Raw genomic sequence first — 23,830 nt, forward strand, 5'->3', positions numbered from 1 at the left:
GTGCCTCGTCTAACTAAATGCCATTCCTACTGCCAAATCTATGCTGCAGGCATTTGCAGGTCTCCTGGTCCCAGCCTCTTTCTGCACAGCTCCTGCAGACCCTTAGCCAACACAACAAAGAGTGAGAAAGCTATGCTGCTTCTCGCACTGTCTCTTCCCATACACATGCAAAAAGCACCAGTGACCCCCCAGCTCTTAGCCCTGGCTGGCTCCCCCGTCACCCTGAGATATTCTGCACAGCACGGTGGCAGGAACGGCTCCACTGTTTTTGTAGAGCTGTCTTTCAGCTCTACTAGCTATTGACTTCTGCGCTGAGAACGGTGGAAAAAGAAAAAATAAAATTTTCATCTCTCAGGGCTGTAGGCTATCGTGCAAGTTTTTACTTTAACCTGCTTCTCTGGTTCACAAATTCCACATCAGTCCAGCATCCCAGCACCTGCTTTGGTGTGCACTGTGGAAGAATACTTTGCACACCCACTGGTAATGCAGGCTTCCCCAGAAAACTTGCAGAGAATGGTTTCTGACCTCTATGCCTTGTGAGAGGAGGTGTTAAAGCAGGTGTCCCAAGCCCCTGGACCATGACCTCCTGAGCAGCAGCCAAAGTTTACAGCTGCTCCCAGCTCTGCTTCCTGTCAGATCATGGGGCATTATGTTCTCAAAGGTGCATGAACCCGACTGTGAAGTGCCCCAGAGAGGGATCTAGGCTGCAATCTCCTCCAACTCATCCTGAGAAATCCTCATCCACCACCCAAGGAAAAGTTGGTCTGCGGTGCCACAGAAGATTTCTGTGTTAAAGACACCCTTTGGCTTCCATCCTTTCTCCAGAATTTAGAAGTGATGGTGAGCAGACACCCTTCCCTACTGCTGTCTGGATGAGGAGGAGGGGCATCTCAGGTGTGTGAGTTTAAGTAAAGAACTTGTGCAAGTCTGTCTCAGACTGTGCATGTCCCTAGATGTGCATGAAGGAATGTGAATAGGTGTACGTATCTGTATGGGAATCCCACCTGTGTGTTCTCAAGCCAGTAGGAGTGCATGAGTGTGTCTCCATACACCCACATACATGTACATATGAGGTGCAAATGGCATGCAAGCTGCAAGGGTTGAGATGCTAAGAGTTTTTCCTTCTCCCCCTTGTGGACTGGGCGTGCAGAACAAGGTTTTGGAACTCATGTTTTCTGATGAACTCCATCCCGAAAATAGTGTCACAGTAACTTTTACCTGGAAAGCCCAGTGTACTATGCTCCAGGCCCCTTCTAAAAACGCCCATTCTGTCTTTGCCTCCTTTCCTTATGCCCCAGGAAGCTCTGAGATGAACTCTACAGATGTTCCCCATTCCCCATTCACACTCTGTGCATGCATCAAACTTCAGTCTCCGCACTGTGCAATTCGTCAGCTTGAAGCCAACATACAGGACACACCAAATAAGCGGTTACTCTGAACAACTGTGAGCCTGCTCTTACAGCTAAATTTACAGATTTTAAGTAACATTTTCCTCTCCCTTAATGCGTTCTCCGTATATGAATTATGAACTGTGGTGTTCATTATTTGTTCTACCAGTTATTCTTCCAGTAAACACTAACAGAGAGAAGTAAGCTTTGTGCTGGACATAAGCGATCTGACAGTGAAGGAGATACTCTCTTACAGGCGGCCAGGGACTAAGAGGGAGATGAAGTGGTCAACAGACAGTTAATTATATAACAGAGTGACATGTCCTGAGTGCTAAAAGAGGGAGGCTGCACCAGTTGCAGGGGTCCTCCATGCCATCTTTGGATTCTTAGCAATCCCCTGGGACTAGGACGAGAATTCCAAGGACTTTCTCATCTTCACTTCTGCACTGACAACAAGTTCTTCAGACTCTTCCAGACAGATTCCCCTGTCCTGGCTTATGCACAGGGTCCTGGTCTCCCTTCTTATCTGTCCCTCCACAGCTCCCAGGCCTCAGACTCAGCATCCCTGAGCAGTCAGGCGGCGACTTCCCACTGATGCCTCACTGGCACGGACGATGTCTGTGCCACAGCTGGGGCCTCCTCACCTACCTACTGCAACCAGGGAGTTGGTAAATCAGTGCCCTGTGTCCGCCTCTGGGAGTCCGTGGTGAGCGGACACGGTCTTTCCTTATCAGAGCTACTGGTCAGGCGCCACTGTGCAGCTATTTGGTACCTCTGGAGCAGAGACGGAAATAATGAGCAGCCACCCGTTTCCAAGGACGATGAGGTGTGTCTGGTTTGCTCTGGAAAGGAGTCAGCAGAAGCCTGAGGAGGAGGCGGAGGGACTGGAAGCTGTGAGTACAGGCAGAGGGTCCTTCTGGGAAAGACACACAGGACTCCCCACGGGGGTGAATGGGTAGGAGAGCCTGGAGAGAGTGTTCTGAGGACCTGGGGAAGAGGAGCAGGCTGGGAGCACCGTCCCTGGATGGCAGATGGGACACTTAACACTAAGGTGGCAGACAGACAGCTGGAGGCAGTTCTCAGAATAGCAGTGACCAAAATAAGCTATGGAAATAAGTCGTGCTCAAAACAAATGAGACAATGATGCCTCCTCCCAGATGCGGAGGTGGCAGCGGTGAGGAAGCAGCACCAGGACCAGCTTTGTGTCTCCCTTCGTGGTATCCACTGCTTCCTGTCCCCAGGCCAGCAGCTGCAAATGAAGGTCCCTTGTGCCCGTCACACTCCCGCAGGACACCATCACACCCACGTCAGGTGTGTCCCCTAAAGTTGCATCTTCCCTACCCCCGTCCCTCGCCATCTCCCCACTTCCATGCCTTCAGCTGGGATGTAATTCCTGCATCATAGAGCTCCCTTTCTGCTCCACTCGGGTGCCCCCAGCCAGCCGCTGACGCACTCCAGATCAGAGAGCCAGCAGGCACTGGAGACTCAGAGTTCTTTTCATTTGTGTAAAACAATGTGAGGGTGCTGTTGTCACAGAGAAAATTTCTGTTCTTACTCTTATCTCTTCTTTCTTTTTCTAGTCTTTCTTTTTCTTCCTTTCATTCATTCATTCATTCTTTCTTTCTTTCCTTCTTTCTTTCTTTTCTTTGTCTCTCTCTCTCTCTTTTCCTTCCTTCCTCCCTTTCTTTCCTCCTTTAGATCCATATTTTTATGAAATTATCAAAGGATTGTAACAACTCTATCTCCCCTAAAAATGAGCGAGCTATGCACTACCTTAGTGAAGCAGGGCTTAAAGAGAAATCCTCCTTGAACTCCCCACCACCTTTAGCCATAACTTCTTATTCTGCTGAAGAAAAGATTTGCAACTGTGTCCTGTAAACAGAGTTTATGTCATCTTCTTCTGGCAAAATTCATAAGGCTCTGTCTTCTTTCAAGGCTAAGTTATGAATTGCTCTGTCTTGCTTCTGTACCCTTGCTTGCCCCATTCCACCCCTAGTTTCTAAATACCAGCCACCCCTCCCTCAGCAAAATGTATAAACCTGGAACCTTTTCTTTGTTCTAACCCCTAGCACTTTGGATGCGAGTCCGGCTGGGTCAATGTGCATCTGAAATGCTGGAAATAAATCCTTTTCCTCATTGGTCTCTCTGATCTCTGGATTCTGCAACAGTAGCATTCAGACCCTGATTTCATTCTCCTTTTCAATGGCCTTTCTCTGCTCTTCACTTCAGCAGTAACTCCCCTGATGTCATCCGCGTTTGCCCTGCACCTAGAAAGAAGTCCTGTGGTTTCCCTGACAACTTTTGGTTCAAGGGGCTTTTTATTTTCATTTCTTCATGCTAATTGCATTTTACCAGCTGGTTGAAAGTTGCTCTGTCTCTCTTTCTCTCTCTCCCTCCCTTTCTCTCCACTTTCCTGGCTTCCCACTGCATTCTGTCTGGACCCCATAATCAATTACCTAGCTGTCTTCTTACCCACATCTTCTGTTTCCCAAGCCCCTTAACTGTTTTGCAGACCTACCAAAGCACTGGAGAAAGCAGGCTTGTGCTCCTCACTTCCACAGATTCACAGGGTAAAGGTGCCTGTGGGCACCCAGTAATTGTGGTATTTGACATTGCTCATATCTCACTTATTTATCTTGGTTAACTCCCCCAAATTTAGCCACCCATTCTCAAATCCCCCCATGATGATCCTCTTTCTCAAAGGATGGATTTGTGGCTTTCAAACAAATAATCTGTGGGCAAAAACTTGCTGACTTCCTGCTAGCTATGTGGACTGTAGCCCTTCCTTTGAAAGGTAAGATAAGAAATTAGAGAAGTAAACTGTCCTCCCTGAGCACCTACAGCTTGTTAATAACTGTACTGGAGAATATTTATACTTCCTACTCTGTCTGGAAATATTTTGTTCCCTGTGTTTATTCTAATCATTGTTATCGTTATTATTCTAAAGATTAGACAGAGTTTACCGTTCATTAAAACAAACATGTATTGAGTAACTACCTTGCATCATTCACTCCAGTATGGGTGGGTTGTCATTCTGGCCAGTGCAAGTGTTCTGATTTAGATCTGGAAGGTCCCCCCAAAGGCTCAGGGGGCTTTCAGTCACAGAGTGCATGGTGAGGGTGCCATACTCACCTGGAGAATAATCCACTGAAGATTCAGGACTAACTGTCCTATTACAAGGTGGTGTCCATTTGGAAGAGGTGGGTCACGGGGGTGAGTCCTGACAGGTGTGCCTCCCTCTGCACCTCTCCTCTTGCTCTCTGCTTCCTGGTTGCGATGCACAAAGAGCCTTCCTGTGCCACCCTGCCCGCCATGCCCCTTCTGCCTTGGGGCCAGCTGGCTGTGGATGGAATCTGCCAAAATGAACCTCTCTTTCTTTACATTGTGGGTGTCAGGTATTTTTCCCCAGCAATGAGAAAGTGAGTAAGATAGCAAGGTACTGGGGTAATTGTGTAAGTGTGCAAATCCACCAGCAAGGCATGTTCACCAGCATGCACGCCTCACAAGCTCTAACATGCTCACTTGCACACGTGTATGCAGATACACGTGTTTGCAGAGCATAGACCAACCACACAACCCTGCACGTGGTGCTCATGTGGACAGCTGCAGATCCTTTCTCCAGTTTTTTCTCCTCCCTGCTCTCGGATTACTTCCTGCCGGTGACAGTGCTTCCCGCTTGCACGTAGAAACACACAGTGCTCTGTGCTCCCCGCGCCCATTAATTTATCAGGCACTCACTTAAGATGGTTACACCGCATTAGAGCAAATGGTTCTGGGGGCTCAGGAAAGGCCGTGTTTATTCTCCGAGCATTACCGTTAGCTCTGGGTAGCAGAGGTGGGGGTGCCGAGATGCCACATTAGTGGGCTCTGGTCAGTTTTCTCTGCCCTGTGCGGCTGCAGAATTAGTGTGGGGTTTATTGATGGGCCAGTTATCCCCTAATAGGGTCCCAATTTGGCTCCTGGGATAATGAGATGGGTCTTTAGGGACCATCAATCTCTCTCCTGTGGCTGAGGGCAGCTCTGAGGAGCACAGCCCCATAACTGGCTGTGATGGAGTGTGGACGGGGCTGAGAGGAACACAGCCCATTTATTTCTCAGGAGAAGAATGCTCTCTGCAGGAGCTCCTTCCTGCTTCCCTGACACCCCTCGTCAATGGCGATATTTAGAAGTCTAGCCAGGCTCTGCCTTGGGCAGGCAGGGGTTTGCATCCTAGCTGAGCACCCTTAACCAGGTAGCTTAATCTCTCCGAGCCCCAGCTTTCAGTCTAGTGACAAAAAGACTTAAATTTGATAAACGGGCAGGAATTGCAGAGCTAATCTGTCTCAGCATTGGTCTAATTTTCCGGCTAGGAGAGTGGCAAAATCAGATGGAGCTTCGGTCTTTGTAAGCTTTGCTGAAAGATGAGTCACCCAAAGGAATGCAGACTCCAGCCTGATTTGCATGCTGGGACCATATGACAAGGGGCCATGTCCTTGTCTAGGCTCTGAGCAAGTGACAGCTGAGCCAAGATCTGCAGCCTGAGCAGGTGTTGATCAGTCGAAGGAGGGTGATGGTGGGGTGGGAGTGGGGAAGGTGGTCCAGGCCGAGGGAACAGCTTGTACCGGGGCCTGTGACTGGAGGGAACGTGGTGTATGATGGAAACTGAGCAAGAGCCAGAAGGAGCGGCACGTGAAGCAGCAAGGGCTGCAAAGGCAGCGGAGAGCAGATCCCCCAGGAATCTCCACCTTGTTAAAGATTTGGGCTGTTTCAAGCCAAGTGGAAAGCCATCCTAGCTTGAAAGGCTGCATTGTGTCTGCACTGTGAAGATGCCCCTGGTAGCAGAGTGGGCCCTGAACTGGAGGGGACTAGCAGGCACATGGAGAGCTCGCTCTAAACCCGTGTGTGTGGGAATGGAGATGATGCTGTGACAAGTGGTGCTGTGTGAGGCATTGAACCAAATTTGGCCAGGGAGGAGAGGAGGCTCTTATGTCCCTGCTCACCCCGCACGAGGACAGTGCAGGATTATACAGGCTCAAGTGTGACAAGCGTCTGGCGCATTATGCACACCCTACCAGTCAGTTCGTGTCCCTCTTTCTCTTGAGCTCTTTGCCATTTGGTTCCCACTGACTCTTTCACAGCCAGAGACTCTAATCTTTTTCACCTTCTCCTAGAATGTTCTAACCTTACCCTTTTCTAATTCAAGGCTGAAGTGCCAACAGGCAGCCTCAGCTTGGCAGAGCTGCCTGGCAGAAGCCAGGCGCAGCTTGTGGTGGGGAACAGTTGTGCCGGGATGTTCCTTGGCGGCCTGTTCCCCTTCTGACGTGTCTGCTCCAGCAGAGACCAGCCAAATCCTCTTCCTCCAACACAGAAGGAAGAGGATGCTTGTGGGTAGGCAAAGGAAGGAAACAGAAAACAGAACAATAGGCAAGGGTGAGGTGTGGGTGGGAGATAATGGGATTTATGAGTAGAAATAACTTCCTCTTCAGTGTATGCAATTTCACTTCAATCTTTCAATCCCTTCCTAAGCCCCAGTTTTCTCATCTGTAAAATGGGGTTAATGATAGTTCCTGCATCAGAGACCCATTGAGAGTAAGTGACATTGTTGCAAAGAACAGGCTAATAGGACACAATGTAGAAGGAAATAATTAACATGGAAATAGCCCAGTAGGGTAGTTGGGAATTCAATTGAGCCTGGGCACAAATCCAAGTTTTGTCATTTCTGACCCACACTATGATGGGGCAGTAGACATGAGTCACTGACTTCTTTGTACCTTAGTGTGTCATCCACAAGAAGAATCACGGTTTGTAGATCACAAAACTATTGTCAGCATGGAAAGAGGGAACATTCCAGGTCTCCGATCTCAGGAAGCTTACTTATATTTTTAGAGAGAGAGAATAAACCAGTGAGCCTGTGAATATCGGAGCACCTATTTTTATGAAAAAAACTACAGCAGTGTGAGACAGTAGAGGAGTGTAATTGCATGGGAGCATTCTGGGGACTTGCTTGTACACATGATCTTCAAGCCTAGATCTGAGTGAAAAGAAAGGCCAGTGACTCAAAAGTTTGGGAAGATGATTCTCAGTCCTTATTACCCGCTAAAATCACCTGAAGTGGTATTTGGGATACCACTTGAGATTCCAGGGCTTCAGCAAATCCATGTTGTTCCTTGTGCAGTGGAACTTCTGGATTCTTAGGGTCTCACAGCCTGCTGCACTGATGCTGCATGTGAGCCCAACCTTGAATGGAGGAGGGTTGTACTCAGGAGAGGGTGAGCAGAGTGAGGGGGATGAGACATCCGGGGACCTGACAGCCACCATCTTCAAAAGATGTTATAGTCACTTTCTCCTCAATGGGAAAATTACCCAACAGCCGCAATGTAAAGGAAAGGTTGATTTTGGCTTGTGTTTCTGAATATTCAATCCATGGTTAGCTGGGCCCATGGCAGAAGCAAGATGGTAGAGGGGCATCACAAAGGAAAAGGTGCTTAACCTATGGCTATCAGGAAGCAGAGAGAGAAGGGAGGAGCCTGGGATGATGATTCACCCTTCTGGGTCACCCTCAGTGATCACCTCTTCTGCCTGAACCCACCTCTTAACAGCACAGTGAGCCATGGACTCACGCATGGATTAATCCACTGGTGAATAGAGCACCCTTGTTATCAAGTCACCTTCCCAAAGCTCCATCTCTGAATGCACGAGAGTGCTAGGGGTCATTTTAGGTCTAAACTGTAGCACAAGGACAATGGCCCTTGCACCTCCTTACAAATTCATTTCCCTCTCTGTTTCTGGGTTATTGTCAGGATTTAATTCAAGGCCAGTGGGATTCCTATGGGCTTTACACAAATTCCCATGGGATGCACACAACAATTTGGGGCTGATGCCAGGGGAGTGGTGGAAAAGTCTCTGTAGCTGAGTGGGGCTGTGACATCAGAACTTAGCCAGGTCCAAAGGGTTGTTTGGAAGGAAACAGAAAACAGAACAATAGACAAGGGTGAGGTGTGGGTGGGAGATAATGGGATTTATGAGTAGAAATAACTTCATCTTCAGTCTATGCAATTTTGCTTTCTGTTTCCTTCCAGATCAGTAGGAAAAGGAGCTCCCTTTGCTGAGAGGCCCAGGAAGAGAAGGTATCCTGTTCTGTAAACTTTTCCACTGCACAAGCAAAGGGTGATAACAGCACTGTGGTTTATAATCTTATAAGCAATGCAAATAATCTTCAACAATAGAATAAATAGATTTTATTATACTCAGTTGGTCCTCCGTATCCATGGGTTTTACATCCACAGACACAAACAACATTGAAAATGTACTTGGATGTATGATGGTTGTGTCTATATTCAACATGTACAGATTTCTTTCTTATTATTTCTTAGACAATGCAGTGTAAGAATTATTCATGTTGCATTTACATTGTATAAGTTATTATAAGTAATCTGGATATGACTTAAAGTACAAGGAAGGGTGTTGTAGATTATATGCAAAGACTATGTCTTCTTATATGATATTGGAGCATCCTCAGATTTGGGTATCTATGGTGGGTCCTAGAACAAACTCCCTACAGGACAGGACATGCAAAGTGATCCACTGTACAGCAATGGAAATGGACAGACTGTATCTAGTCTCGATCATGTAGATAAACCTCACAAAGCAAAAGGAGCAACTGCCTAAGGGGATGTGTTGTGCCACTCCATTTATATAAATTTAGCAGAAAGAGGAAGCCTCATTTGTAGCGGTTTTCTTGGAGGGGCAGCTGGGATTGGAAGGTGGCCAAGGGTGCTTCTGCTTGATGTTTTATCTCATGGTTTGGGACTTGTTTTGTTCCTGGGTCTATTTTGTGAAAATTCATCTGGTTGGTGTGGAAGTATGCTGTTATTCTTCGCTGAAATTTTGCATTTGAAAGTGCAAAGGGGGGTTGTTGGTGGCAAGCTCTATTGCCGGCACCCATCAACTTACTTTGAAGGTGTCTTGTGAAGAGACAATGGCTTGAGCAGTGTCTGCTCCCTTCACAACCATAATGAAATCTCATAAGGATGAAGCCCCAGTATTGGAAGGAGCGTGGACTGAGGGACGGAATAGCTGCTGTCCTGGATGTTCAGTCTGAGTTGGGGAGTTATTCTCAATCCTCCTCATCTCTGGGTTTTGCTTCTAGAAGGGAATAAATATCTTGATGGTTCAAACTGCGTGGTTGAGCGTTCTGTCATTTGCAGCCCACAGCAGCCTCCTTGGCTGGAGAGTGGAAGGTGTGTGATACAGAGCCCACGGATACAGAGGACCAACTGAGTATAATAAAATCTGTTTATTCTACTGTTGAAGATTACTTGCATTGCTTGTAAGTTTATAAACCACAATGCTGTTATCACCCTTTGCTTTGTATAATTGGTGAATGTAGTGCATGCATATGGGTTACTAACACCAAGAAGTAAAGTGGCATTACAATGAGGATCGACATTCTTTGCGTGGCGGAACACTTTTCCTAGAGGCCCCACCAGTCTCTCTTTCTCTTTTCCTGTCTCTAGCCCTGTGTCTGTCTCTCTCTACCTGTCTCTATCTCTGTCTCCCTCTCCCTCCCTTTTCCCATCCCACCCCAAGTTGATGAAATAGTCCACCAACCACAAGTTGCTTTGGTTGCCTTAGTGATACGATTTATTTTCCAGGACTCGAGTCTTGGCAACAATGAAGAAACATGAATGGTGTCAGGTGGGAGCCATAGCACTTTCTCAGTGACTCCTGATCATTAGGCCAGGCTTTTGTAGGGAAGGTAGATTCACCTGGAGGCACATCAGTGCCACTCACCTGGACATCTGTCCAGGACACATTTTTTGCCTGGTAGAGTGGTCTCTTTCTCATCACCATCTACCTGCCCTGCACCCAGACTTTGTCTCTAACTATGCCTTTTCTGCCAGAGCAATGCCTAACCTCTCCTTGGCAGATCATCCTGACAGGTCTGCTGCAGGGGAGCATCATAAGTATGGACCAACATTCTCTCCCATGTGCCATATCTCCAGTCATGTGTCTGCAGTTCTCTCCTGTCAGTCCCCTTTCCACTGCAGAATTTTCTGAACCGCTATTTCAAGATGCTGATGGGAATGATGTTTTTTTAAGAGGTACAATCATCTTTTGGTATCATCAGACTAAAAAATCCTGAACAATCTCAGGCTGATTTTAGGACAGTTTTGAGTAGGTTATCATGGGATTTCCCCTGAGTTTGAATTTAGTGTAGTATTTTAGGAGAATCTTAATACTGCAGTAAGGGTGGATTGACGTTACATCAATTTCTATTCTCATTACAATAAAAGAATCACTGTGGTATTAGAATTTTACTGCCTGTGATGTTTGGTGAATTACAGGGAGGTCTAATACAATTTTCCACACTATATTCTGTTTAGATTGGCAGATTTCTCTGGGCGTTTCTCAATAGACTGATAAAGCATCAGACAGGAGATTAGCTCTCTTGGAATCTAAGAGAGGAGGTGATCAGGGCTGTTTATAGCTTGTGGGGATGGCTTCTAATGGAAGAGCTTAAAGGAAGGGAAATTTTCACAGAATACAGAATGCCAAGGGCTTGGAGCAAATATTATAGTATACAGCCCCATCCTGTGCAGTTACTCCCCACTGGAGAAGCAGAACAAGAACGACCATGACCGGAGCACACAGACTAATGGTCCTTTTCTGGGGATGACATCACAAGGAGACATAAATCACACTAACATCTCTCAAGGGTATTCATCTTTTTCTTATTGAAGGAGGATTCAGATTAGATTAACCAGTACATATTGGACAGCAAAACTCCCAGCACTCTCCAGACTCATTAACCCCTCCCCTCCTCTCTGTTGGATGCACTATCATCATTATCTGCCCTACCATCAACACTGGTTTAGATAAGGTTTCCAGGAAACAGACTCTCCAGTGGAGTATTGCATGCGAAGCGCTCCCCTGGAGGTATCAGAAAGCAAGGGAGGTGGAGATTGGGCAGAAGGCAAAGTGGGACTACAGCACGACTGCCCTGAGCAGTTCCAACAGGAAACTCTGGGTGAGATGATCTTCAGTGCTCTTGAACAGGATGCAAGGGTGTGATCCTTGGTGACTGCAGAGCAGCCGCTCATTGGTGGGTGCTCCCCCAAGGAAGGGCATGACCTTGGGCAAGAAAGTTCTCTGCCACGGAGGATAGCGCTCAGTGAGGGACCCGGCAGTGAGCAGTTAATAGCCAATATTCTCCCGATATTCGCGGTACCTGCGGCATAAGAGTGTCAGCCCAGAGAGAGGGACCTGAGCAGATTTTGCATACTCCACTGAAATCATTTGCCATTATCATTTAACCAAAGAAGCTCAAAAGAGTCCAGCGAGTTACTCACACCTTGTGGCTGGCAATGGACCATGAGCTCCTATGATTCCCGGATTAGTGTGATTTGTCTTCCCTGACCACCACCTCAGTCTCCCTCCGTTTCTATCAGGAGCCCAAGTAAGAATGCAGGAAGTGAAGCAGGTGATAGAGTACTGGAATGGTTCCATCAAGGAGACGGAAAGTTCAGGGGAAGGAAGTGAGGAACACCTCCCATTCAGCAAGCCAGTGAGCACGCACTAGGTGTTAGGCATTAATCTGCAGGCCATGGATACAAGATAAAGAGAGAGGCAAGGACCATTACCCACAGGCTGTTTATTCTAATCGAGATTTGTGTTCTAGACTGGAGTAGTGATGCACATCTGTGGTCCTAGCATTCAGGAGGCTGAGACAGGAGGATTGCTGCGAGTTCAAGCACAGCTAGAACTGCATCACAAGACCCTGTCTCCAAAAAAAATGTATTCCTAGAACATAATAGAGAAAATGAAGAGTAACTGAGATTAGTTGAGTGGACATAGCACCACATCTGAGAGACTGAGGGAGGTCTTTACTGCTAATTGAGATTATATTATTGTATTTGTAAAAAATAACAAAAACCACAATGGATAAATGCATTAATTTTAGTTCCTTATATAAAATATAGAATTTTATTGATAACAGGTGAACACTGAAGCATGAAAGACTGTGTTAAACACCAAATGTACAACTATGTAGAAATTTCTACATCTCTGCATGGAGGGCAGACTTCTGTGCTCTGCCTCCCATCCACCTCAGGCTGTGTCTTGGTGTGGTTGGTGTCTATGTTAAAATGTTACTCCTGGCTTAAACGGAGGGAGTAGGGAAGTTCACAGATGGAATCCAGCCAACCATCTAGCCAATCCATGTTATTTACGTGATGTCAAAGGGCAGATAGTATCTGCCGCCATAGAAACACACTTGCAATTTGCTTTGAGAGTGGTGAGTATAGAGCCATGAGTCTTAGGTCCACCCACTGGCTGTTCCCTTTTGGTCTGACCCTCTCTTCAGAAAAAGATTTCTTTCACAGTGATTTCCCATAACATCTATCCACAGATGCAATATAACTCTTGGTTGTCAGCCTGCACTGTTTTGGAGTTTGTGCTTTGGATTTTCATAAAGGGCAGATAAAAATGTTGACACATATCCCTGAAAAACAAATGTCCACCCATTGACTTGATTTTGCCACAGTGTAGTGGAGCATTCCTATATTGGACTTGTGTATTTTTTCTAAGCTCTACAGAGCACTGATCCCCATATCCAAGTAGAAGGAATTCTTAGTCGTGTCAAAGAGGAGATGAGAAAATTCTGCTAACTCTGGTCTCCATGAGTAGAAGAAAATATCAGAGATGTGGAGATCAATTAAAATTCTGGGGGAAAGGAACTCTGTATTTTTTCCATACAGCATAGTAAAAAGTACGGTGTCAGAGAATAACACATTCTAGGACATCAGCCCTGGAAATTGGGCCTTCAAATGGTCCATCTGTGAGTTTCTCAGCTGCTAACTGGATATGCTCGCCTTGACAGACAGAGGGATCGTCTTGCTCTCAGGTCTTCTGACCACTGCTTAAGTAAATCGAAACATTCTGTAGTATAGCTCAAGCTCAGGCTGCCATAATAAAGAACCACAAACTGGGTGGTTTAAGCAACACAAATGGTCTGGGCATGGTGGTGCAAGCCTGTAATCCCAGCACTCAAGAGGCTGAAGCACAAGGATCACTGCAAATTGGAGGCCAGCTGGGCTGCAAAATGAGTTCAAGGCGAGCCTGAACTGCATAGTGAGACCCTCTCTCAAAAAGACAAACAACAACAACAACAGCAACAATAAACCCAGAAATGTACAAGGATTAGCCAGAATATACAGTGAATGTTGAGTTAGAAAAATTAGAGTAAACGCACATTGCCATTAATTTTCTACAAAATACCCGTGCACACACTTTGAACTTATCCTATCATTCTTACCACTTTCTGAAACTCTGCTTTTGTGAGTGTCTTTATGAAGTGTGAATGCTGCTGCTGAGTGCCATCCAATAGAAAGTCAGCCTCAAAAAATATTATGGTGTGTCCTCATCTACCTTATTTACCACATCTGGCACTGTGAAACATCTGGTTCTTCCCCAAAATCAAAATGACCATGAAAGGTAAACATTTCAGATAAATTCAGGGGGTCAAGGCAGCCATAACAGTATAAGAAAAAAAAAAATGAAAGAGGATTTCCAGACCTGCTTCAGAAAATAGCAAAAAGGACAGGTTAAGTGCATTCAAAGCAAGAGAGGTGTGTTAAGGGTAACTAATGGTGCTATATCTTTTACTGTAATACATTTTTGAAAATGCACACATTGGCTGTAATACACAATTACACCTCATATGTTGTCAGTTGTAGAGATTAGACATCGCATATCAAGATGCCTAGTTGATTTGGATCCTTTGTGGAGGACTTTTTTCCTGGCTTGTGACAACTATCTTCTTGCTCTGTCCTCACAGGGGAGGGAGGAGTAAGAGAAGGAGAAATGGAAAGAAAGACAGAGACAGACAGACAGAAAGAGAGATCATTCGGTCTCTTTTTATCTTCTAGACAGAGTAATCCTGTGAGATCAGGGATCCACCTTCACAGCTTCATCTCATCATAAATATCTCCACACAGACACTAAAGCAATTTTGTTTGTGGTTAGGAATTTAAAATGTCAATCTCAGGGCCACACATTTCAGTCCATCGCAGTAGCATTAAACATTTATAAGTTTATCTTTTATCCAAAGAAAAGGATTTCAAGAGATACTTTCAGAAGGAATACAAACCTCTCTATTTTCTAACCCAATAGTACAACTGGATATGCACACATTTCTTAATACAGTGCTCCTGTATCATGGCTGTAGAGGTTCCAAAGAGCATTTAGTAGACTTCTTTAGTCATCAGCCAGAAATGCCTAATTTTCTCAGTCATAAGGCAACTCCTGTGAACTGCTGCTGTCTGTAGATCAGAAGATAGGGAAATCCTGTCTTAGTGTTTTAAAATTAGTGAGTGGTCACATGGCCAGGGCAAGAGCCAGGAGCAACAACTCATTGTCATAATTCTTAATCATCATGTCACCAATAGGCATGTCACCAGGGCCACTATTATCAAACAGGAGGCTTCCTAGAAACTTATTATAGCATCAAACCCTTGGAAAGTAGGTTCTTTGTAACAGACAGCTGTGTGTATCATGAACTTCCCTGCTCTCTGGAGTTCAGATTAATTTTCCATTGCTGCAAGTGTATCCCAGGCACTGACAAAAGTCACCATATAGATTCCCAGGACACCATAGAAGTTCAGATTCGAAGTGTTCTGGCTGTCAGACCTTAGGCAACAACAGCGTAGTACGTGCTTGTCATGTGGGGACCTGAAGCTTCCAGGGCAGCTTAACCTCTGCTGGCCTTGGAGCCCCAGAGAAGGTGACACTTAGCCCCCTCCTGAGCTATGTGGGAAGTTCCAGCAGAGTGCACATTGGGGCACAGCAAGAGGGTGAGCTGTACCATCACAGATGCCTCGGGATAAGGTTTGGAATTGAAGTGTCCTTGGAAGGGCTCACGTCTTCAGGTGAAGGGGGTGCTGTAGCTGATTTGCTGTTAAGGAGCAGGGTTTGCTTGGAGGCAGGTCACTGGGTCTTGTGCTGTAAGCATATATTCTTGGCCCTGGGTTTTGCCTTCTCTCTCTACTTCCTGGCTACCATGACATAAGCAGCTCAGTGAGTCAGTCAGATCTTCCTCCCATCTGGGGCAAAATGACCTCAGTAGTTCTCTATTAGCTAGGATAATATAATTAGTTGTTATAATAAGCAACCCTAAAATTGAGGGAAAAATAAAACATTCTCAGAAAAGACTATTTTCCCCTCATGCCATTGTCTAGTGAGGGTTGATGGGAGAAAGATGAGGAGGGGCTCTATTCTGCTTTGTCACTCAGGGACCCGAGCTCTGTCTATATCACAGATCTGCCTTTCTGTAAGTTACCAGAGTCCTCTCCAGCCAGGGAAGAAGTAGCAAAAGAGCAACAGTAGTAGTAGAAAAGCTTCATGTGCCAGTCTTGGAAGTAGAGGCCATCACTTCCATTGACAATGCTTGGCCAGAGAGCCCCACACCTCCACCTGAGGAGCTAGGAAATGCACCATGTGTGTATGCTGAGCAGGGAGAAACACATATTAAGAAGTGTCTCAGTGTCACACAATGACATCCAAGGCGAGAATCAAAGACCAAATCCCAGATCTCTTCCTCTGACTTTTCTCCTTTTATGAGAGATAGATAGCATCTTTTCCAAAGCTTCCCAGAATTTATTTTGTCCATGCTGCACTGCAAGGATGTTTGAGGAAGATGGTGCCTGACGTTGTGTTTTCTAAAATGAGAAGCGCATTCTGCCAACCAGGAGTGTCTGAGAGTGGTCAAGTCCACCAGTGTGCGACTATAACATTGAATGGAGTGTTCCAGTCAACGGGAAGAGGAGAAGCTCAAACAGGAGGTGGGGTCCAGCAGGGTTCAATGACCCAGTCAAGATGATCAAGATTTGGGATGGATTTTAATCATAGAATAAAACTTCAGTAGAAGGAGGGGAGCGACATAACCTAGGCCATATGTGCTCAGTCCAGGGACCTATTCCTTCCTTCTCACATAAATGCCTAGGACTTAAATTCATGTCTCATGCCCCTCCCAGAAAACCAGCCAAGTTGTAGCATTATGTGGGGCCATTGGAAGGGAGTCAGTGTCAGGGTAGCTGCCTCCAGCAGCGTTACTTGGATATTTGGGGTGAGAGGATGAGTATATTGATGGATTACTCCCTCTGACCACTTTGTCTACCTGTTTTACAGTCCTACTGGAATGCTGTTTCCTTCACTGTGTGTTCACTAGTTTTAACAATTGTCTAGATATTATCTTCAGTAATCATTTCAAAGACCCCCAACTTTAGAAAATAGGCTCAGGGTTATTGACCCATCATCAATCTCTTCTGTTTGAGGTTATGCTCCCCTGACCCCATTACATCCCACTTTTCCCTCTTCTTGGAAGAGGACGTTGGAGCTAGATCAACGGTGAAGAGCAAGGTTGAATTATTGATGTATTTTAAGTCCCCTTGTACATGACAAACTTGCTCCAAAAGTGGTGAAATTAAAGAAACAATTATAGTAGCTTCTGTCTATTGAGTATCTCTTCTGAACTTGAACACTGATTTTTTTTTTTTAAGTTGGCCTACACTGAAATCACCTGGGGCATGATAAAAGATTCATGCTCCAATTGGAACCTCTGGAGGTACAGCGCAGGCATCAGTCATGTTTTAGAAGTTCCCCAGTGCTGCTCACATGCAGAGAACTTGAGAACCACTGCATTAGAGTGTTCTAAAGACTTTAGATACACAATCACTTTTAATCTTCACAGCTACCCATTCAAGGAAAGTACCATCTGTTTCCCCATTCCCAGATAAATGAACTACAGTTCAGAGAATTTAAGCAAGGTCTGGGGATCGCTCAGCCAACAGGGCAAAGCTGGGATTCTCACCTGGGCCTGTCTGCCTCTAGGCCCATTGCTCACCACTTTCTCAGGCTGTATCTCCAGGAAGCAGGCTGCTTTATCTGACAGCGGAGCTGATGCTGCAGGAAGCTTTGGCTGACAACACCCAGGATTGCTCCCAAACGGTGTTCCCCTGGCTTTGTCTGGGGAAACCTAATTGCTGCAATTGTGTTATAAAATTATCTCTTTACCCACGCAAATGGGCCAGAGTGGCCCGTTCTCTATTCTTGTGGTTGTCCCAGATTATTAAATGAGCAGCTGCCTCCAAATATGTTTGCAGCCGCCTAATTCGATGGCTGCGTGTGCTTGCATATTCATGGCTCCCAACCCACAGCCCAGGTCTGCTGGGCTCCTTCAGTGGGGCTCTAAAAGTTAATTTATCTTGACAATTTAAATAAATACACTTCCTTGGCTTTAGTGACTCCAGCAGATTTCAGGGAGTGCCTTGGCAGAGATGAGAGTCAGAGATGGCGTGGGTGGGGTGTGTTTGCTCTGGGTCTCCGGGTCAAGTGCAGAAGGAGTGACAAACCACTGGGGTGGGGGCACAAACGTGCACATTTGTCAGGCCTTTGCATAGCTCCGGTTTACTGAGTTCAAGTTTTGAGGATGTGGGTAAGCTGTTTGAGGCAAAATTGTGTTTTATTGTCATAGGAACACGCCACATGCTAGTTACCCTCTTAGCAAATTTGTAGGTGTGCAGCCCTTTGTTGCTGACTATGAGTACAATGTTGTATGGCAGACCTCTGGAGCTGTGTCAGCTTGTTTCAAGCTATGCCACCAGTGGATTGGTAACTGTCCGCTCCTCCTGCCCTCCCAGGCCAGAGCAACTACCCTTACTTCTTCCAGTCAGGGGAATCGTGCACAGTTTATACTTCCAGCACTGCGTTCTCTCACTCAGCATACTGTCCTTAAGCCTCATCCACATTGTCTCTTATGGAAGAATGTTCCTTCTTTTTTAAGGCTGAGTAGTATTCCATCTTATGTATATAGCACACTTGCTGAACCTCTGCCTGTACGGGTGGGAGTGGAGGCTGTTTGCATATCTTGGCTATTGTGAGCAGTGCTGCAATGGACATGGGACTGAAGACATCTCTTCAAGAACAGAGTTTCAATTCTTTGGGACAAATACACAGAAGTAGGGCAGCAGGCTCATATATTTATTCTATTTTTAAGGCTCCTTCCTTCTTGTTTTTCTCTGCAGTGGCTACAGCATTTTGTGCTGCTGGGCAAACCATGTGATGATTTAAACCTTGTTGCTCCTCATCCATAAAATGGGAAGAAATGGCTTGTTTGTAAGATAAGAGGGACAATCAGATAAAACTGGGCATCTTCCCAGACTTCTATTTTGTTTGGCCTTCATATACTTAACGCCTCTGGGACAAACGAATATTTATTTTTTTTCTCCTTTAAAATGACCCACTTCTATTTTTAACCTGAATACTCCTTGTCAATGACTTTATTAATAGCATCTCAAAATTCCCAATGACATTGTCCTTTTCTAATACACACTGAATTATTGCGGGCAACTTCACAGCAGCGTTGCCTGCTTCCTGGTCACCTCGGGGTTGGGTGGGTCACACTTGAGGCCAGTCCAGATGGAGAAGGATGAGGAAGGGCCTAGCTAGACACCAGGACAGAGGAAACTGTTGGTATTTCATTGACTGACTGGCATCTTTTCTTCATGCCAGCTTCATGTGCAAGGAAGATTTTTTTCAGGATCCAAGGGTGTTCTACCATTGAGCTAGATCACCTACCCTTTTCAGAATTTTTAGTTTGAAACAGGGCTTCTAATGTAGCTGGTCCTGGCTTGGAACTTGTGATCCTCCTGTCTCCGCCTCTCAAGTATCTGGGTTTACAGGTGTGCGCCATCAGGCCGAGCATGAGAAAGGTCCTAACGTGCTGAAGTCAGTGGGATTCGCCTGCTGAGTCCCTGTCTGGGGTGGCTGGGCCAGCCTAGCAGTTAAGAGGGGACACAGTCCACTTCTCCACTGGGCCAGACTGACCTCTGCCTCTTCCAGCTCTGGGGAGCAGCTTAGGGAACACACAGACCTTGCAGCCTGGCTATAAGGCTTAAGCCTCAGCTGTGCCAGCTGCTAACAGACTTGACAGATAGCTAACCTGACAGGGCCTCAGTGTCTACTTCTGCAAAATGGAGAGAATAGGAGCTTCCCTGCAGGCTGATTGTGAGGATCAAAAGACTTGCACGCACTGCGGCCATTAAAGGTTTGTTGAGGTAAAGGGGTGTTTCTTACACATTCAGATAAACTGATACGCATCAGTCTCTGGTCCTTCCTTCCTACCTTCCTTCCTTCCTTCCTTCCTTCCTCCTTCCCTTCTTCCTTTCCTCTCTTCCTATCTTCCTTCCTTCTTTCCTTCATTCCTTCTTTGTCCCTTCTTTCTTCTCTGCTTTTTTATCTCCTCCGTCTCTGTCTTAGACCCCACCCCTTAGGCACTGGACTGCACACACTCCTACAGGTAAAAGGTTTTGTCTCCCATTTCACAGGTGCGACAGAGCAAGCTGGAGAAAATACCTGGCACCGCGGCTTCTCACAGCTTGTGCACAGCTGAGCTGACATCTCAGCCCTGAATGCAGCTCCTTGGGTTAAGAGCGTCACTGTGGTGTCTGACGTTCACGTAAAGGATGAAGTGCGGTGGCTGGGATCACAGCCTCTGCCTGGCGCATCCCTCCGCGTTTCTGACCCGCAGCCTTTCCGTCTGAGACATGGGAAGGATAAAAGGACTTATCTCCTGAGGTTGTTATGAGGAATACTTGACACCACACCCAGGAAGTGGTACTCCCTCGGTACCAGTAATACAAGTTGTTTTTATCCTGAGCATGACAGAAAAACAACCAAAGTAATTGTTCCAGTGCAGGTGATTATACAGCAGCTGTGTCCTCCTATCGCTGCCCGCCAATGTGAGGTCTGGCTATCACACTGCCTGCAGCCTATCCACCGCCACCCGCAGGCTGTGGGGCCTTGAGTGGATTAGGAGCCCCTCTGAATCGCGGTATCTTCTCTTTCAAAGGAGAAGAATAGTAGGGCTTGATTTGGGGAATTGGAAGAATTAAGTACAGAAAACACACAGTAGGCTGACACATGATCCATGGGAGCTAATCATAAAGGTGAGCCATTATTATTATTATTATTATTATTATTATTATTATTATTACTATGAGTTCTGCTCAGTTCAGTAGCATGGACGTCATATTCCGGGGGTGGGGGCAAACATCATTTAACTTTTAATTTTTCTTTTAAAACATGTCCTACACTTACGTATTACCAGATGCTGCTTCTTTATTTCAGTAAACACACCTGGGACTGATGCAGATGTTCATGAGCAGCAGGATCGCTGTTCCCGTTCCTCACGCACATCGACAGCCCCAGCTGGGCTCTCTGCCTCCTTGGGAACCCCACGGCTCCAAGGGTGGGGTGGGCGGGCAGGCAGAGGCTGCGGGAGGCTGAGCAGGACAGGAGGAGCGCGGAGGAGGGCCTCCCGGGCTCGCCTTCTGTTCTCCCTCCCTCTGGAGAACCATAAATTACCTCCCTTTACTCGCTCTCTGCTGCTGCTGTGCAAATTAAATTCCCAGCCTGTATTTTAGATCCTATATATTGTTTGGTTTAAGCTAGGATTTCTTTTTCCCCCACTCTGATAAATAGAGCATTTTAATAACATTCACAGCACGACAAAGAGTAGACAGAAACGCGCAGGACCGTCCAGGTGCCGGAATCCCCGGGCACCTCGGAGATGGGTCTTGTCACAGCACACTCCTGGAGAGTGACTAATGCTTACGTAGGACAGAGTGTGAGTGTGTGCTGCCTCCGGGGACAGGGACAGCAGAGGAAGCTGAGTATTGGGAGTGTTTGTACTGCTGAGGAGGAGGGGAAGGCCAGCGGCAGGCAGGGCCACAGACTGTGCACCCCTCCTGGGAGGCACACGGGCCTGCGGGGTGGCAGCTGCACCATCAGCACCCTTGCGACTCTCCCTTCATGATATCTGAGGCTCTCTCACCTGTGCCAGAGACAATAGGGTGATGAAATGCACCCCATTTATCAAGGCCCTGCACTCCAGGCCAGGGACAGCTTTCCCTTTAGTTTTCCTTTCTATTTTTTTTTTTTTTAATGTTTACCCTCTGATGTCTGCAGAGGTCTTTGACATTAACATGCATGGTTGGTTGGCCCCTGCTCTGTGCTAGGTTCTACGGGAGACACAGATGAATCAGACACAGCCACTGCCCTTGCAGTGCTCACGGACCAGCAGGGAGGAGCGATGTGAGTTCAAGCAATAAGAGTTAAATAATAACGGCGCTGCACACAGAAGGCCCACCTGGAGCCTGGACTTGCGCTGAGCCTCAGCCATCCATTTAATAATTATTAATCAAGTGCCCAGTATGTGCCAAGAACTTCTTGCTTCTGATGCCTGGGATAAAATAATGAGCAACGCCAGACTCCTCTAGCGCATGGAGCTTTTTTCTATCTGACAGCAGTGGTGAGGATGGAGACACACAATAAATAAATAAACAAAGAAGCCTGATACACTGGAGGTGATAAACAATGCAAAGAAAACAGAGAGGAATAAGACAGCCAGCCTGAGTGGTCTGGGAAAGTCCCCGCCGTGAATGATGAGAGGAGAACACGCGGATGGAACACATAGGAAGATGCTTCCAGGCTGAGGGTGCTGCAGTGGGAAAGGCCTGAGCAGGTTTGGGCCGTGTGAGGAGCACTTCTGCCTGGAGGCCAGCTGCAGAGTGAGGGATGGAGCAGGGCAGGAAATGAGATCACAGAAGTGTATCAGACCAAGGGAGAACTTGGGGGTTGATTGTAAGAATGATGGAAATTTCCTGGAGGATGTCAGAGCAGAGGATTAATGTTATCTGATTCACATTCGCAGAGAATCACTCTGGCATGGGGTGGGAACAGAGTTTAGGGCCAGAGTGGGAGCAGATGGCTGGTGAGAGGGTGTACAGGTCAGGCACCACTAATCCCATCATACAGAGGGGGCAAGATGAAGCCGGGGGCAAAAATGCATCCCTGCTTTCAAGCAGAAAAACAAAAGGACAAAGCCAGGATGCTGTGGCGTTACAATTCCTGCCATTTGCCCCTGAGAACTTCCATCTCCCTGTTAGCCAGAGTAAAATGCCGAAAGGGACCTCACTGTGTGTGCTGCCGGTATCTCACGCCTGAGTTCAGAGGAGGAAGCGAGCCGCTGCTGATGAGAGACAAGCGAGGCAGAAGTGATCATCAGGTGACCCTCAAAGAACAGATGTGTTTGGTCCGCTGGAGAAAGAAGAGGATGCGTCCTAGACATAAATGGTAATGAAAACCAAGGCCAAGAACTGGGAAAAGAAGAAATGATGCAGTTCAGGGAGACTAGACTTTGGGGACCTCTCAGAGAGGCGAGACAAGAGACAGAGCAGGTCACCAGACACAATGGGTGTACAATGCTAATTTGAAGAGTTGACAGGGAAGCATGAAATGGATCCAGTCTGGCAGTGGCAACACACAGGCTGCTTTATAGTGAGAAGCCGAAATACCCCAGTGCTGGCTCCTCAGAGCACCCCCAGGATAGGGTTGGAGGATGTCCAGCAGGGGGATGTCCACATGCATCTGGCCAACTGGGCAAGGGGTGTGTCATTGTTGAAAGTAGTGAAAACAGAAGCAGTGGAAGAGTTCTTTCTCTAGAGATGGTTTCAGACATGGTGCAGTAAAAGATGGAGGAATTTGTTTTTGTCAGCACTCTCAGTATTTACAGTCAGTCACGTACAAACCTAAATACTTCAGAAATGTGAAATACTCATAATCCTAGGAGAAAACGTTTCCAGCGTTACCTGTGTTTTTCAGATGGGAGAACTTAGGCACACCAGCGTCCTTAGCGAGTAGAGTCCTGGATTCCAATCCAGTAAGTTTGGCTGGAGTTCCTTCCTCAGATAATCAAGCGATGACATCATCCTCCTGGATGTCAGTATCAAAACAGTGCTCTGCAGGTGATTGAGCTGCCCACATTGCTTGAGTTGAAGAAGACTGGAGAGGGACGGAGTGGTGTGTGTATAACCTCAGCACTTGGGAGGCTGAGGCAGGACAATCGGAAGTTTGAGACTAGCCTCGGGTACACCCCCACCCTAAAAATAAAAAAGAAAGAGACTTGAGTTTTTTCAATAACTCTATAATTTTAGGGGAGAATATCTGGCTTTACTCAAATCTCTGTGCTGCTAGAGATGGTGAACTTGAAGTACCTAGTAGGTCCTCCAGCTACCCCATTCCACCCATTGCGACGAGAGCGCTTGCAGCCTCCTGTTCACGGTCACATTGACAGCTCCTGGGAAGCACCTGGAGCATAATGACTGTGTGTGATCCACAGTTTAGTCTCCTGGCAGAGTCGGGCTCAGATTTGCCCGTCTCTTAGGTTAGAGGTTAGGTATGGGGGTTACAAACGCAGAATCTGTGGTCCCACTTTCCGGATTTGAACCCTAGCTCTGCCATTTGCTAGCTGTGTGACCTTGAAGACGTTACTTAGCCTCTCTGTGCGCCAGCCTCTCTGTTCTGCCCTATGCAGAACATGGATATTAGTAACTACCTCAGAATAT

General features: G+C 46.6%; 1 long non-coding RNA gene across 2 annotated transcripts in view; it reads left to right on the forward strand.

Moving 5' to 3' along the window:
* Window positions 1-23,367, forward strand: part of LOC106146730 — a 29,668-nt gene extending 6,301 nt beyond the window's left edge. Inside the window, exon 3 of one of the 2 annotated variants that reach the window (XR_001231291.1) lies at window positions 21,443-23,367. This is a non-coding gene — a long non-coding RNA (uncharacterized LOC106146730). Of the gene's footprint in view, window positions 1-8,446; window positions 9,841-21,442 lie in introns of those variants that run through there. The other variant, XR_001231290.1, reaches the window with a different exon arrangement.
* The last annotated feature ends 463 nt before the right edge of the window (window positions 23,368-23,830 follow it).

Source organism: Chinchilla lanigera, unplaced genomic scaffold (assembly GCF_000276665.1).
Source record: "Chinchilla lanigera isolate Chin_1 unplaced genomic scaffold, ChiLan1.0 scaffold00092, whole genome shotgun sequence".
Taxonomy (NCBI): domain Eukaryota; kingdom Metazoa; phylum Chordata; class Mammalia; order Rodentia; family Chinchillidae; genus Chinchilla; species Chinchilla lanigera.